This window comes from Puma concolor, chromosome B3 (assembly GCF_028749965.1).
Source record: "Puma concolor isolate L17-30 chromosome B3, mPumCon1.1.hap2, whole genome shotgun sequence".
NCBI lineage: Eukaryota > Metazoa > Chordata > Mammalia > Carnivora > Felidae > Puma > Puma concolor.
In genome coordinates, this window is record NC_141672.1 from 123,577,989 (window position 1) to 123,593,979 (window position 15,991).

Sequence of the window (15,991 nt, forward strand, 5' to 3'; positions counted from 1 at the left end):
TCTGGGATATCTATTCTGTTCTAATGATCTTAGTATCTGTTTTTGTGCCAGTACCATACTGTCTTGATGATTATAATTTTATAATACAGTTCGAAGTCTGGAATGATGATGCTTCCAGGTTTGGTTTTCTTTTCAGGATTGTTTTGGCTCTTCAGGGTCTTTTATGGTTCCATACAAATTTTAGGATTGTTTGTTTTAGCTCTGAGAAGAAAGCTGGTGTTATTTTGATAGGGATTGCATTGAATATGTAGATTGCTTTGGGTAGTATTGACATTTTAACAATATTTTTTCTTCCAATCCATGAGCATGGAATGTTTTTCCATTTTCTTGTGTGTCTTCTTCAAATTTCTTTCACAAGCTTTTTATAGCTTTCAGTGTACAGATTTTTTACCTCTTTTGTTAGGTTTATTCCTAGGTATTTTATGGGTTTTGGTGCAATTATAAATGGGATCAATTCCTTGATTTCTCTTTCTGTTGCTTTATTATTTGTGTATAGAAATGCAACTGATATATGTACATTGATTTTTATATCGTGTGACTTGCTGAATCCATGAATCAGTTCTAGCAGTTTTTTGGTGGAGTCTTTTGGGTTTTCCACATAGAGAATCATGTCATCTGTGAAAAGTGAAAGTTTGACTTCCTCCTTGATGATTTGTATGTCTTTATTTCTTTGTGTTGTCTAATAGCTAAGGCTTGGACTTCCAACACAGGAGTATACACCCCTGTCGTGTTCCTGAGCTTAGGGGGAAAGCTCTCAATTTTTCCCCATTGAGGATGATATTAGCATTGAGTCTTTCATATATGACTTCTATGATCTTGAGGTATGATCTTTCTATCCACACTTTCTTGAGGGTTTTTATCAAGAAAGGATGCTGTATTTTGTCAAATGCTTTCTCTGCATCTATTGAGAGAATCATGTGGTTCTTATCTTTTCTTTTATTAAGGTGATGTATTCACATTGATTGATTTGCAGATATTGAACCCTCTCTGCATTCCAGGAGTAAACCCCACTTGATCTTTTAATGTATCATTTGCTAGGATCTTATTGAGAATCTTTGCGTCCATGATCATCAGGGAAATTGGTCTGTAGTTCTCCTTTTAAGTGGTGTGTTTGTCTGATTTTGTAATCAAGGTAAAGCTGCCCTCATAGAATGAGTTTCCTTCCAATTTTGTTTTGTGGAACAGCTTCAAAAGAATAGGTATTAATTCTTCTTTAAATATTTGGTAGAATTCCGCAGGAAAGTCATTCAGCCATGGACTCTTGTGTTTTGGGAGATTTTTGATAACTGATTCAATTTCTTTACCGGTTATGGATCTGTTCAAGTTTTCTGCTTCTTCCTGTTCCAGTTTTGGTAGTTTATATATCTCTAGAAATTTGTCCATTTCTTTCAGATTGCCCAATATGTTGACATATAATTGTTCATAATATTCTGTTATTATTGTTTGTATTTCTGCAGTGTTGGTTTTGATCTCCCCTGTTTCATTTGTGATTTTATTTATTTGGGTCCCTTCCTTTTTCTTTTTGATTAGTCTAACTAGGGGTTTAACAATTATGTTAATTTTTTCAGAGAACAGAGAACCAGGTCCTGATTTCATTGATCTGTTCTACTGTTTGTTTGTTTGTTTTATTTCAATATCATTGATTTCTGCTCTAGTCTTTATTATTTCCCTTCTTTGCTGGTTTTGGAATTTATTTGCTGTTCTTTTTCAAGCTCTTTTAGGTGTAAAGTAAAGTTGTGTATGTGAGACTTTTCTTCCTTCTTTAGGAAAGCTTGGATTGCTACATACTTTCATCTTATGACCATCTTTGCTGCATCCCAGAAGTTTTAGGCCATCATGTTTTCGTTTTCATTTTCATTGGCTTCCATGTACTTTTTAATTTCCTCTTTAACTTCTTGGTTAACCAATTCATTATTTAGGAGGATATTCTTTAATTTCCAAGTAATCATGGTCTTTCCAATTTTTTTCTTGTGGTTGACTTCAAGTTTCATTGTGTAGTGGCCTGAAAATATTCAAGGTATGATCTCGATCTTTTTGTACTTGTTGAGGGCTGATTTGTTTCCCAGTATGTGATCTATTCTGGAGAATGTTCCATGTGCACTCGAGAAGAATGTGTATTCTGCTGCTTTAGGATGAAATGTTCTGAATATATCTGTTAAATCCATCCGGTCCAGTGTGTCATTCAATGCCATTGTTTCCTTGTTGATTTTCTGCTTGTATGATCTGTATATTGCTGTAAGTGTGGGGTTGAAATCCACTACAATTATGGTATTATTATCAATGGATTTTTTTTTTTATTTTTGTGATTAAGTGATTTATATATTTGGGTGTCTCAAAGTTGGGAGAATAATATTTACAATTGTTAGATCCTCTTGGTGGATAGACCCCTTAGTTATGATACAATGTCTTCCTTCATCTCTTTTTACTGTATTTTAAAGTCTAGTTTGTCTGAAATAAGTATGGATACTCCAGTTTTCTTTTGACCACCATTAGCATGATAGATGGTTCTCCATCCCCTTGCTTTCAGTCTGCAGATGTTTTTAGGTTAAAATGGGTCTCTTGTAAGAAGCATATAGATGTGTCTTGTTTTGTTATCCTTTCTGATGCCTTGTCTTTTGATTGGAACATTTAGTCCATTGATATTTAGAGTGAGTACTGAAAGATACGAATTTAGTGCAGTTGTAGTGTCTGTAGAGTTGGTGTTTCTCATGATGGTGTCTGGTCCTTTCTCGTCTTCATTGCTTTTGGTCTTTTTTTGTTTTGTTTCATCTTTTCTCCACTGAAAGAGTCCCCCTTAAAATTTCCTGCAAGGCTGCTTTAGTGGTCATGAACTCATTTAGTTTTTGTTTGTCTGGGAAATTCTTTATCTCTCCTTCTGTTTTGAATGACAGCCTTGCTGGATAAATAATTCTTGGCTGCATATTTTTCCCATTCAGCATGTTGAATATATCCTGCCACTCCTTTCTGGACTGCTACGTTTCTGTGGATAGGTCTGCTGTGAATCTGGTCTGTCTTCCCTTATAGGTTAAGGACTTTTTTCCCTTGCTGCTTTCATAATTCTTTCCTTGTCTGTGTATTTTGTAAATTTTACTATGATATGCCTTCGTTATGGTGGGTTTTTGTTGAATCTAATGGGAGTTCTCTATGATTCTTGGATTTTGATATCTGTGTCCTTCCTCAGATTAGGAAAGTTTTCCACTATAATTTGCTCACATAAAGTTTCTGCCCCTTTTCTCTCCCTTCACCTTCTGGAACTCCTACAATTAGGATGTTATTTCTTTTTAACAAGTCACTGAGTTTTTTCAGTCTTGTATCATGCTCTTTTGCTTTGTTTCCCTCTTTTCTTCTGCCTCATTATTCTCCATATATTGCTGATTCACTGCTGCGCTTCATTCATCTTTGCCTTCGTGGCATCCATTTGAGATTGCATCTTGGTTATAGCATTTTTAATTTTGTTCTTGATAGATTTTACTTCTTTTATCTCTGTAGAAAAGCATTTTATACTTCTTTCGACCCCAGCTCATATTTTTATTACCATGGTTCTAAATTCTAGTTCAGAATCTTTCTTATACCTGCATTGATTAAGTCTCTGGCTGTAATTTTCCTGTTCTTTCTTTTGGGGTAAATTCCTTTGTTTTTTTTTCAATTTAGAGGAAGAAAAAAAATTAATAAAATTGAAAAATTGAAAAAAAAATCAAATAAAGGAAACTAGATCCTAGGTGTGTTTTGGTGTGCTTGTTGGAAGAAGCTTGATAAAATAGAGAAGAAATGGGAAAGAAAAGCAATAAAAGAAAAAAAAAGTAAGAAAAAACTTAAAACTTAATATATATATATAGAGAGAGAGAGAGAAAGAGAGAATTAAATGAAATAAAGCAAATGATATAGAATAAAAATATAAAAATTAAAAATAAAAACATTTTCCAAAATTAAGAAAAGTAAATTAAAACTTTCTCTTTCTGTATACAAGGAAAAGAAAAGAAAGGGGAAAAAACAATTTAAACAAAAACAAGCAAAAAAAATGAACTAATAAGTGAACCAGTAAACAGAATGAAACCTGAATGAAATTACATCCAGAACTATGAAGCACTATATAGTCTGTACACTAATCAGGTGGAAGGACTTGTGTTAGTCTTCTAGGGGATGTACTTGGAGAGAGCAGTTGGGTGGGACTTGATGTAACAGCTCCATTTTCCACTAGATGGCACTGCTTAGCTTACTGGACTGAATCAGTGTGGCCTACATTTGCTTGTGCAAGTATGTGCATGCACAGAAGAGGTGGTAATTGTTTCACTCAGCTCCCTCGTCTCTGGCACAGAAACTTTCTGATCTCACCAACCAGTGATCAACCAACCCTCCTTCGTCTCAGGCCTCCATCCACTCCCAGCCTCTACCCTGTCCATGTCCAAGCCATCTGCCTGCCAGGCAGCACCTCTCTTCAAATTTTTATCTTGGGTGGGGTTGTTTCAAAACCCCACACTTCAGAGATCTCTGTGGCTTGAGCCAACACAGACTCTCTGGGGTAAGGTCTCTCTGAGCAATGGCTGGGTGCCAGCTTGCCCCAGAAAACATTCATGCAATTACATAGTAGCAGAGGTTCAGAGATTATGGCAAATCATCACATACAGCCAGTGCCAAGTTTCACTGCACTCTGGCATCTTTGTCCTAATACCAGAATATGTGGCTGCTCTCCAGGGTCCACTGGCACCTTTGCCTGTATGCTGTATGCTGTATGGCCTCTACCAAATGCTTTCCAAACAGGGGAACTTCTTCCCCCATGTTGCACGTGGACCCGCCACACCTTGCTGTCTGCTCCTGGGAATTCACCCTACTTCCTCACCAGAGTACTACCAGGCACTGAGCTCTGGAACTTCATACTCTGCTTGTTTATAGAATCCTGGTGGTGTTGAAACCCTCTCCTTTCTTCTTGTCAGTGGAACATATTTCTTGTTCAGTCCCCTGTGAGTGTTTTCACTCTCTCTCTTTCTCTCCAACTAGCTTTGGGAGAGTGTTTTTCCTGCACTCTCCTGATGCATCACACTCCCTTTCTCTGTCCTCTCTCTGGAAAAAAAGTTCCCTACACTCCATGGCTATTCTCTCCCCCAATTCACCTGTCTGCACCCTGTACCTGCCAAGCTCTGTGGTTCAATTTATGCAGATTGTCAATTTCCTAGGTGTGAAAAATGGTTTGGTGCTGATTTAGCTGCATTTCAGGGATGAGACAAGTTGACAGTCTCCATGCTGCTCTGCCATATTAACTCCTCCTCTAACTTCTTTTACTCAGCACAATTATTTTGAGGTTCATTCATGTTGTTCCATGTATTAATACTTCACAACTTTTATTGCTGAATGATATCCCATTATTATGGGTATTCACAATTTGTCTATCCATTCACCTCTTGACAGACGTTTGGATTGTATCTACTTTTTGGCTTTTGTACATAAAGCTGCTATAAACATCAATATGCAAGTTTTTGCAAAGGTATCTGCTTTCATTTTTTGTGAGTAAATATCTAAGAATGAAATAGCTGGATGGTGGGCATATGCTTAATTTTTTATGCTTATCTATTTATTTTGAGAGAGAAGGTGTGAGTAGGGGAGGGCCAGAGAGAGAGAAAAAGAGAAAATCTCAAACAGGCTCTACACTGTCAGCCCAATGAAGGACTCAAACTCACAAACCATGAGATCATGACCAGAGCTGAAATCAAGAGTCAGAATCTCAAACAACTGACAACCTAGGTGCCCCAGTGTATGTTTAGTTTTTAATGAAACTGCCAAAATATTTTTCTAAAGTGATTTTATGGTTTACATTTTACCAGTTGTACATGTTGCCAGTTGAGAGTACTAGTTCTCCATGTATTCTCCAATACTTGGTACGGTCAGTTTTTCTGATTTTAGCCATTATAATACTTATGCAGTGATATCTCCTTTTGGTTTTAATTTGCATTTACTTATTGGTTAATGATGTTGAGCATTTTTCCATGTGTTTTGTTGCCATCTGTTTCTTCTCATTAAAAAGTGTTCAAATATTCTGTCCATTTTTAATTGCCTTGTTTTTTATTGTGTTTTCAGAATTCTTTACATAGTTATATGCTTCAGATACAAATTCTTTATCAGAATATGCTTTATAATTTTTTACTCCCTGTCCATGGTTTACCTTTTCATTCTCTTAACAGGTATGAATTTCAAATTTTGATGAGGTCCAATATAGTTTTTTTCTTTTATGGGTTATGTATTTTGTATTATTTCTACGAGATCTTTGCCTAATAATAGGTCACAATGATTTTTTCTTTATCTTTTCTTTTGTAAGTTTTCTATTTTTAGGTATTGCATTTATACTATGACACCCTTGGAGTTAACTTTTGCAGATGTTGTGAAATATAAATGGAAGTTCATTTTCTCCATCCACCTATATCCAATCGTTCTAGCACCATTTGTTAAAAAGACCATCCTTCTCATTGAATGATTTTACATCCTTGTTGAAAATCCATTGTTCATATGTATATGGCTCCATATCTGGACTCTCTTTTCTGTTCCATTGATCTACTTGGCTATTTTGAGGTCAATACCACACTGTCTTGACTGTTGTAGTTTTATACGTCTCAAAATCAAATAGTGTTAGTTAACCAAATTATTTTCCATATTCATTTTGACTATATTGAGACCTTTCCATAGAAATTTTAGGATCAAATTGTGTGTGTGTGTGTGTGTGTATACACAAATTCTGAGAATTTGATTGAAACTACATCGACTCTATACACCAGTGTGTGGAGAACTGGCATCCTAATAGTGTAGGTTTCTTAACCTTACACATTGACATTTTGAATTACATAATTCTTTGTTGTGGAGAGCTGTTCTGAGCATTGTAGAATGTTTAGCAGCACCCCTGGCCTCTGCTGACTAGACTGCAATAGTACAGTCTGCTTCCTCAGTTTGACAACCAAACATGTCTACACATTGACAAATGTCCCTGGGAGTATAAAATTGGTTGAGAATCACTGCTTTAATTCTTCTTTAATTTCTTTCAGGAATAGTGTTTTTTTTTTTTTTTTTAAATGGAGGGACTTTGTAAATCTTTTGTTAGGTTTATCTCTATTATTTTGTTTTTAGATGATAGTATAAATGGTATTTTTTTATTTCAATGTATGATTGTTGCCAGTAAGTGGAAATGCAATTGATTTTTGTATATTAATTTTGGTCTCAGTTTATTTCTTAATTCTGTCTGAGAATAGTAAAAGTTTTCTTGGATCCCCAAAGATTTTTTTATTTAGAACTAATTTTTAAGTTTTCTTTATTGTTTTTCTTTCTTTCTTTCTTTCTTTCTTTCTTTCTTTCTTTCTTTTCTTTCTTTCTTTTTTTCATGCCAGGTGGTTTCTAAGACTGATGGCCTTTTGTGAGGTATTTTGTGAGAATGGTTTTCTCAGGTTTTCTTTGTAACAAAAATCTCATGTGTTCTTTTACAAAAATGTTTTTCCCATAAACATAAAGACTAAATTATAGGTCTGAGTATGTTTCTGGAATGTTAGCAGAAATGTTTTATTTTAGGGTGAGCAAATAGAGAGATGACCTAAATGTGGGGGACCCCAATGCCAGAACAAAAAGGGCCTTTCTTTTCTGGGCTACTTATCCCCCCTCTAGGAGGCTAGTTCTTCATTAGTTTGTAATGTCTACTAAAGATGTTTGTGAAGATTTGTTGTTGTTTATTTGTTTCTTTTAATTTGGTAATAAAATTCACAGTACATGGGGTTAGAAGGAAGATGATAGAGCCGTAGTGAGGGTGGAGTTCCAATGAGACTCATTGTCCCAAATGGAGATATTCAGGAACCCTTCAGCTTTTTGGACACCTCTTTTCATACTGCTAACATCGTTTATGTTCACTGTATGGCCTGTGACGTCTATTTACTTTCTGACCTTTACAAGAAAAAATTTGCAGACTCTTGCTTTAGATGTTTTAGATGAATGAGAAGCAAATGGTTTGGAACCCAGGTTTTTAATTAAAATCATTTTCTATTCTTAGGTCCTGAAAGGCTTCTCTCCTCAAACAATTTTTCTTATCTTCACTCTTATGGACTGAACATGTAAAATTTTCCAGTAAACAAACTGAGTTAGCAATGGATTTCTTTTTCCATCAAACCTGTATCTGGCCATAGCTTTAATCATCTATTTCACTGATGATTCCTTAGTTCATTGTTTGAGCAAATTTTCCTTGAGAAGATAAGTTTAACAGTAACACTTAAAATAAAAATTCAAACTTTATATTTTTAAATAAACCAAGTAAAAATTATTTAGCCTTACTCATTCAAAGTTGAAATGATCTTCCTGAGCTAGATGAGGATAAATCACTGCTGGACTCATCACATTAATACTTCTTTACTCTCAAAAGAATAAACCTCTCAATGGAAGGAGGAGAAAACTATTTCTGTAGGATCTACTGTCTTGGGTTATTTACAAGGTGATGTACATTACCTTCACAGAAAAATAATATTATTTCTTTAAACAACAAATGAATCTGAGCTAAAGGGAAACAAATTTCAGAGTCTTGAGCCTTTGATAGACAATGCCCCATCCATTAAAAACAAAAATTATTTTTTGTGGAGATTTATCACAAGGCATCAACTTTTACTCTGAGTATGGTTCTTGGGATTGCAAATAATTTAATTAAAGCTGACTCTCTCTAATAGTAAGAATTGAATTTGAATACAGAAAAATCAATGAAACCAAAACTAGTTCTTTGATAAGATTGACAAAATTGACAAAATTGTAGGCATATTTACCAAGAAAAATGAGGGAGACTAAAATAGTAGAATCAGAAATTTAATAGGGGACACTACTATCAGTCTTATAGAAATAAAAAGGATTAAAAAGAAAAACTATAAAAAATTATACCAATAAATTAGATAACTTAGATAAAATGGACAAACTTTTAGAAAAATGTAAACTACCAAACTGACTCAAGAAGAAATATACATTCTGAAAAACTCTATAACAAATGAAGTGGTTGACAGTAATTTTAATAATTATCCACAAAGAAAATTCCAAACCCAATTGCTTTCACTGTTGAATTCTACCAAACATTAAAAAAAAAAATCTTCAAAACTCTTCCAAAATGTAGGACATGAGAGACCACTTTTCAAATTATTTTATAACTCCACTATTACTCTTAGACCAAAACCAGACAAAGATATCACAAGAACAGAATACTATAGACCAATATCCCTTATGGATATAAATGTAAAAATCCTCAACAAAACTCTAGCAAACTAAACCCAGAAACATATAAATAGAATTATAAACCTTGACCAAATGGAATTTATCCCAGAAATCCAAGGTTGGTTTAGCGTCCAAAACTATTCAATACATTATATCAATAGAAGAAAAAATAAAAATAACATGATCATTTCCATAGATGCAGAAAATACACTTGACAAAATCTAACATCAATTCATGACAAAAAAACAGACGCTTAAGCTGGAAATAGAAGGGAGCTGCCTCAATCTGATATAAGGCATCTACAAAAATCCACAGGTAACATCATGGTAAAAGAGCAGGTATTTTCCTACTGAGACCAGGAACACACTTAGAATGTCTTCTTTTATCACTTTTATTCATAATCTAATGAAGATTTTACCCTGACAATTAGACAAGAGAAAGAAATAAAAGTGATCCAGATTGGAAAAGCAGAATAAAAGCTAACTCTATTTGTAGATGACAAATATATAGATAGAATCCTAACAAATTTACTAATAACCTGTTATAAATAATAAATGAGTTTAGTAAGGTTGCAGGATACAAGATCAAAAGATAAAAATAAGTTGCATTATTATATATGTGCAATGAACAATCCAAAAATGAATTTTATTTAAAAAATTTTAGATGTTTATTTATTTTTGAGAGAGAGAGAGAATGTGAGCAGGGAAGAGGCAGAGAGAGAGGGAGACATACAGAATCCAAAGCAGGCTCCAGGCTCTAAGCTGTCAGTACAGAGCTGACACAGGGCTCAAACTTGTGAACCATGAGATCATGGCCTGAGCCAAAGTCAGATGCTTAACCGACTGAGCCACTCAGGTGCCTACAAAAATAATTTTTAAATGCTGTTTATAAGGGTATCATAAAGAATAAATTGTTAAAAATAAATTTAACAAAGAAGTGTAAAAGTATACTCATAAAGTATCAAATATTGTTGAAGGAAATTAAAGAAGTTCTAAATAAATGGAAAAACATCCCACATTTATAGAGTGGAAGAGTTAACATTGTTAAGATGACAATACTCCCCAAACGAATCCACAAATTCAATACAATCTCTATCAGAGAGGTATTGGCAAGATAATTCTAAAACTCATGTGACATTGCAAGAGACCCAGAATGGCCAAATAATCTAGAAAAAGGACAAATTATTATTCACCCTTCTTGATTTCAAGATTTCCTACAAAACAATAGTAATTAAGACAGAGCAGTATTAGCACAAGAATATGCATTTAGATAAATGGAATACAATTGAGAATCCAAAAATAAACGTACACGTCAATGGCCAACTGATTTGGACAAGGGTATTTAGAAAATTCTATGGAGAAAGGGCCGTCTTTTCAACAAATGGTGCCAGGACAATTGGATTACATGCAAAAGACTGAAGTTGGACCCTTACTTCACACCATGTAACAAAATTAACTCGAAATGGATCAAATTTCTAAATGTAAGATCTAAAGCTGTACAATTCTTAGAAGAAAACAGAGGGATAAATCTTTATGACCGTGGATTTAGCAAAATATTCTTAGTTTTGACATGAAAAGCACAAACAAGAAAAGAAAAAAAATAGATAAATTGGACTTTATCAAATTTAAATATTTTTGTACCTGAAAGAACATCATCAAGAAAGTGAATAGACAACCGACAAAATGCAAGAAAAAATTTGCAAATCATGCATCTAAAAGGACTTATATCTGAAATTTGTCAATCATTAAAAAAAAAAAAAACTAAATAAAAAAACAAGCAAAGGAGCTGTAAAGACAGCTAATCAAGGAAAAAATACAAATGACTAATAAGAACATTAGTCATGAGGGAAATGCAAACCAAAATCATTATTCAATACTACTTCACACTCACTAGGATGTCTAAGATAAAAAAGTCAAATAATAAATAACAAATGTTGGCAAGAATGTGGAGAATTTGGAAATTGTCTCGTATAGTCCTGGTGAAATGGTATATCCATTCAGTCTGAGTCTAACAGTTCCTCAAATAAATATAGAGTTTGATACAGCAATCCACCCTAGGAGTATTCTCAAGAGAAATGAAAACATATGTTTACACAATAATTTTACATGAATATTTATAGAAGCATTGTGCGTAATATCCAAAAGGTGGAAATAGCCCAAATTCCAACAATGAATGAATGGATAAACAAAATATATGATATCCATACAATAGATTATTTGGTAATAAAAGGGAATGAAGTACTGATATGTGCTATATAATGTGGATGAATCTTGAAAACATTTTGGTAAATCAAAGGAGCCAGTCTCAAAAGACCACATATAGAGAAACTTATTTGTTCCTTAGGGCTAGAGTGAGGTGGGGGTGGGTGCATAGCAGGGTAATAACTAAAGAGTATGGGATTTCTTTTTAAGGTAATGAAATGTTATAAATTTGGCTATGGTGATAGTGGCACACATCTGTGAATACACTCAAAACCATTGAATTTTACACTTTAAATTGGTGAGTTACTAGATATATTAATTACATAATATTACTCAATAAAGTTGATAAAAAATTGAATTTTGTTGGTAACAAAAAATAAAGTAAAATAACAGTGGTTTGAATAAGATATGTTTAATTTTTAACATAAAGATCTGGAAGTACTCATTCTAGAGTATATATGGCAGTCCAAAGTTTCAGAGACTCAGGCTTCTTCTGCCTTATTGTGCCCCAGATTATCTCATGGTCTACTGGCTGCTGGGATGGCAGCTATAACATTCAACTTTTAAACAACAGGAAGGAGGAAAGGGGAACAAAAGTTCAAACCTCTCCCCTTTAAATGACACATCTCACAATTGTACACACCACAATTAGCCATAAGGTAGTCACATAGCTATACCTATATGAAAGTGAAGACAATGTAATTTTTATTCCAGCACTACTATTGCAATCAAATGGAAGAACAGTTGTAAGTGAACATCAGCAATCTCTGTCATGTTAACAGAATAAATCTTTGATCAGTATAGTCATAAAAATATAAAATATTACTTACTAAGTTATAAAATAACTTTCTTACTGAGGTGTGAGATGGGTAGAGAAAGGGGGAGAGAATATTTAATTAAACATATAAAAAATAGTGAAAGTTTATATCAGAAACTCTGAGTGACACATATTAATTATAATCAACTGTCAAATAAAGGTTTTATAAACTACAGAGAATCAAGTATAAGCTTCAGGAAAGCAGCTAATTTCAAGCAGCTCTGAAGTAATAGGAAGATAGATAAGTTTGGTATCTCTCCAAAAGACAAGGCAATTAAGGTTGCTGGAGTATAAATATTAAAAAAAAAATGAAGAGGTAAAAGTTCATTCAGATCAATTAAAAGTTGACTAAAGATCTATTCCTTTTTTACTCTGTCTCTGCTATCATGAAATAGATACATATACTAAGGAAATATTTCATAAGTGATGATGTGTGGGAATAAAATCTCTTTATTTTATTACAAGATCTTTAGGACAAAATAAAGCATGTGTTGGTGTATCAGAAATTTAATTTAATCTACAGTCCTTGTGTTTGACTGATTTTGGACTGCACAGTCAGAATGTTGGAAAAAATTCAGGAGCCATGGTGTTTACTTTAGCTTGAATTCATAGTTCCCATTGCAGGGTTGATATTGGCATCACTTTGTCAACTAATGTAAATAACCTATGAATAATCATTTAATAGCCAGCAAAAGTGTTGATATTTAACTGCAGTATCATTTTTAGTCACATACTAAACTAAGTAAAATAATACATTTGTATCTTCACACATAAATTTTATTTTATTTTATTTTATTTTATTTTATTTTATTTTATTTTATTTTATTTATATATGAAATTTATTGTCAAATTGGTTTCCATACAACACCCAGTGCTCATCCCAAAAGGTGCCCTCCTCAATACCCATCACCCACCCTCTCCTCCCTCCCACCCCCCATCAACCCTCAGTTTGCTCTCAGTTCTCAACAGTCTCTTATGCTTTGGCTCTCTCCCACTCTAACCTCTTTTTTTTTTTTTTTTTTCAGGAGCGACGCTGAACATCTTTTCATGTGCCCGTTGGCCATCCGGATGTCTTCTTTAGAGAAGTGTCTATTCATGTTTTCTGCCCATTTCTTCACTGGGTTATTTGCTTTTCGGGTGTGGAGTTTGGTGAGCTCTTTATAGATTTTGGATACTAGCCTTTTGTCCGATATGTCATTTGCAAATATCTTTTCCCATTCCGTTGGTTGCCTTTTAGTTTTGTTGGTTGTTTCCTTTGCTGTGCAGAAGCTTTTTATCTTCATAAGGTCCCAGTAATTCACTTTTGCTTTTAATTCCCTTGCCTTTGGGGATGTGTCGAGTAAGAGATTGCTACGGCTGAGGTCAGAGAGGTCTTTTCCTGCTTTCTCCTCTAAGGTTTTGATGGTTTCCTGTCTCCCATTCAGGTCCTTTATCCATTTTGAGTTTATTTTTGTGAATGGTGTGAGAAAGTGGTCTAGTTTCAACCTTCTGCATGTTGCTGTCCAGTTCTCCCAGCACCATTTGTTAAAGAGACTGTCTTTTTTCCATTGGATGTTCTTTCCTGCTTTGTCAAAGATGAGTTGGCCATACGTTTGTGGGTCTAGTTCTGGGGTTTCGATTCTATTCCATTGGTCTATGTGTCTGTTTTGGTGCCAATACCATGCTGTCTTGATGATGACAGCTTTGTAGTAGAGGCTAAAGTCTGGGATTGTGATGCCTCCTGCTTTGGTCTTCTTCCTCAAAATTACTTTGGCTATTCGGGGCCTTTTGTGGTTCCATATGAATTTTAGGATTGCTTGTTCTAGTTTCGAGAAGAATGCTGGTGCAATTTTGATTGGGATTGCATTGAATGTGTAGATAGCTTTGGGTAGTATCGACATTTTGACAATATTTATTCTTCCAATCCATGAGCAGGGAATGTCTTTCCATTTCTTTAAATCTTCTTCAATTACCTTCATAAGCTTTCTATAGTTTTCAGCATAGAGATCCTTTACATCTTTGGTTAGATTTATTCCTAGGTATTTTATGCTTCTTGGTGCAATTGTGAATGGGATCAGTTTCTTTATTTGTCTTTCTGTTGCTTCATTGTTAGTGCATAAGAATGCAACTGATTTCTGTACATTGATTTTGTATCCTGCAACTTTGCTGAATTCATGTATCAGTTCTAGCAGACTTTTGGTGGAGTCTATCGGATTTTCCATGTATAATATCATGTCATCTGCAAAAAGCGAAAGCTTGACTTCATCTTTGCCAATTTTGATGCCTTTGATTTCCTTTTGTTGTCTGATTGCTGATGCTAGAACTTCCAGCACTATGTTAAACAGCAGCGGTGAGAGTGGGCATCCCTGTCGTGTTCCTGATCTCAGGGAGAAAGCTCTCAGTTTTTCCCCATGGAGGATGATGTTAGCTCTGGGCTTTTTTTCATAAATGGCTTTTATGATCTTTAAGTATGTTCCTTCTATCCCGACTTTCTCAAGGGTTTTTATTAAGAAAGGGTGCTGGATTTTGTCAAAGGCCTTTTCTGCATCGATTGACAGGATCATATGGTTTTTCTCTTTTTTTTTTGTTAATGTGATGTATCACGTTGATTGATTTGCGAATGTTGAACCAGCCCTGCATCCCAGGAATGAATCCCAGTTGATCATGGTGAATAATTCTTTTTATATGCCGTTGAATTCGATTTGCTAGTATCTTATTGAGAATTTTGGCATCCATATTCATCAGGGATATTGGCCTGTAGTTCTCTTTTTTTACTGGGTCTCTGTCTGGTTTAGGAATCAAAGTAATACTGGCTTCATAGAATGAGTCTGGAAGTTTTCCTTCCCTTTCTATTTCTTGGAATAGCTTGAGAAGGATAGGTATTATCTCTGCTTTAAACGTCTGGTAGAACTCCTCTGGGAAGCCATCTGGTCCTGGACTCTTATTTGTTGGGAGATTTTTGATAACCGATTCAATTTCTTCGCTGGTGATGGGTCTGTTCAAGCTTTCTATTTCCTCCTGATTGAGTTTTGGAAGAGTGTGGGTGTTCAGGAATTTGTCCATTTCTTCCAGGTTGTCCAATTTGTTGGCATATAATTTTTCATAGTATTCCCTGATAATTGTTTGTATCTCTGAGGGATTGGTTGTAATAATTCCATTTTCATTCATGATTTTATCTATTTGGGTCATCTCCCTTTTCTTTTTGAGAAGCCTGGCTAGAGGTTTGTCAATTTTGTTTATTTTTTCAAAAAACCAACTCTTGGTTTCGTTGATCTGCTCTACAGTTTTTTTTGATTCTATATTGTTTATTTCTGCTCTGATCTTTATTATTTCTCTTCTTCTGCTGGGTTTAGGCTGCCTTTGCTGTTCTGCTTCTATTTCCTTTAGGTGTGCTGTTAGATTTTGTATTTGGGATTTTTCTTGTTTCTTGAGATAGGCCTGGATTGCAATGTATTTTCCTCTCAGGACTGCCTTCGCTGCGTCCCAAAGCGTTTGGATTGTTGTATTTTCATTTTCATTTGTTTCCATATATTTTTTAATTTCTTCTCTAATTGCCTGGTTGACCCACTCATTCGTTAGTAGGGTGTTCTTTAACCTCCATTCTTTTGGGGTTTTCCAGACTTTTTTCTGTGGTTGATTTCAAGCTTCATAGCATTGTGGTCTGAAAGTATGCATGGTATGATTTCAATTCTTGTAAACTTATGAAGGGCTGTTTTGTGACCCAGTATATGATCTATCTTGGAGAATGTTCCATGTGCACTCGAGAAGAAAGTATATTCTGTTGCTT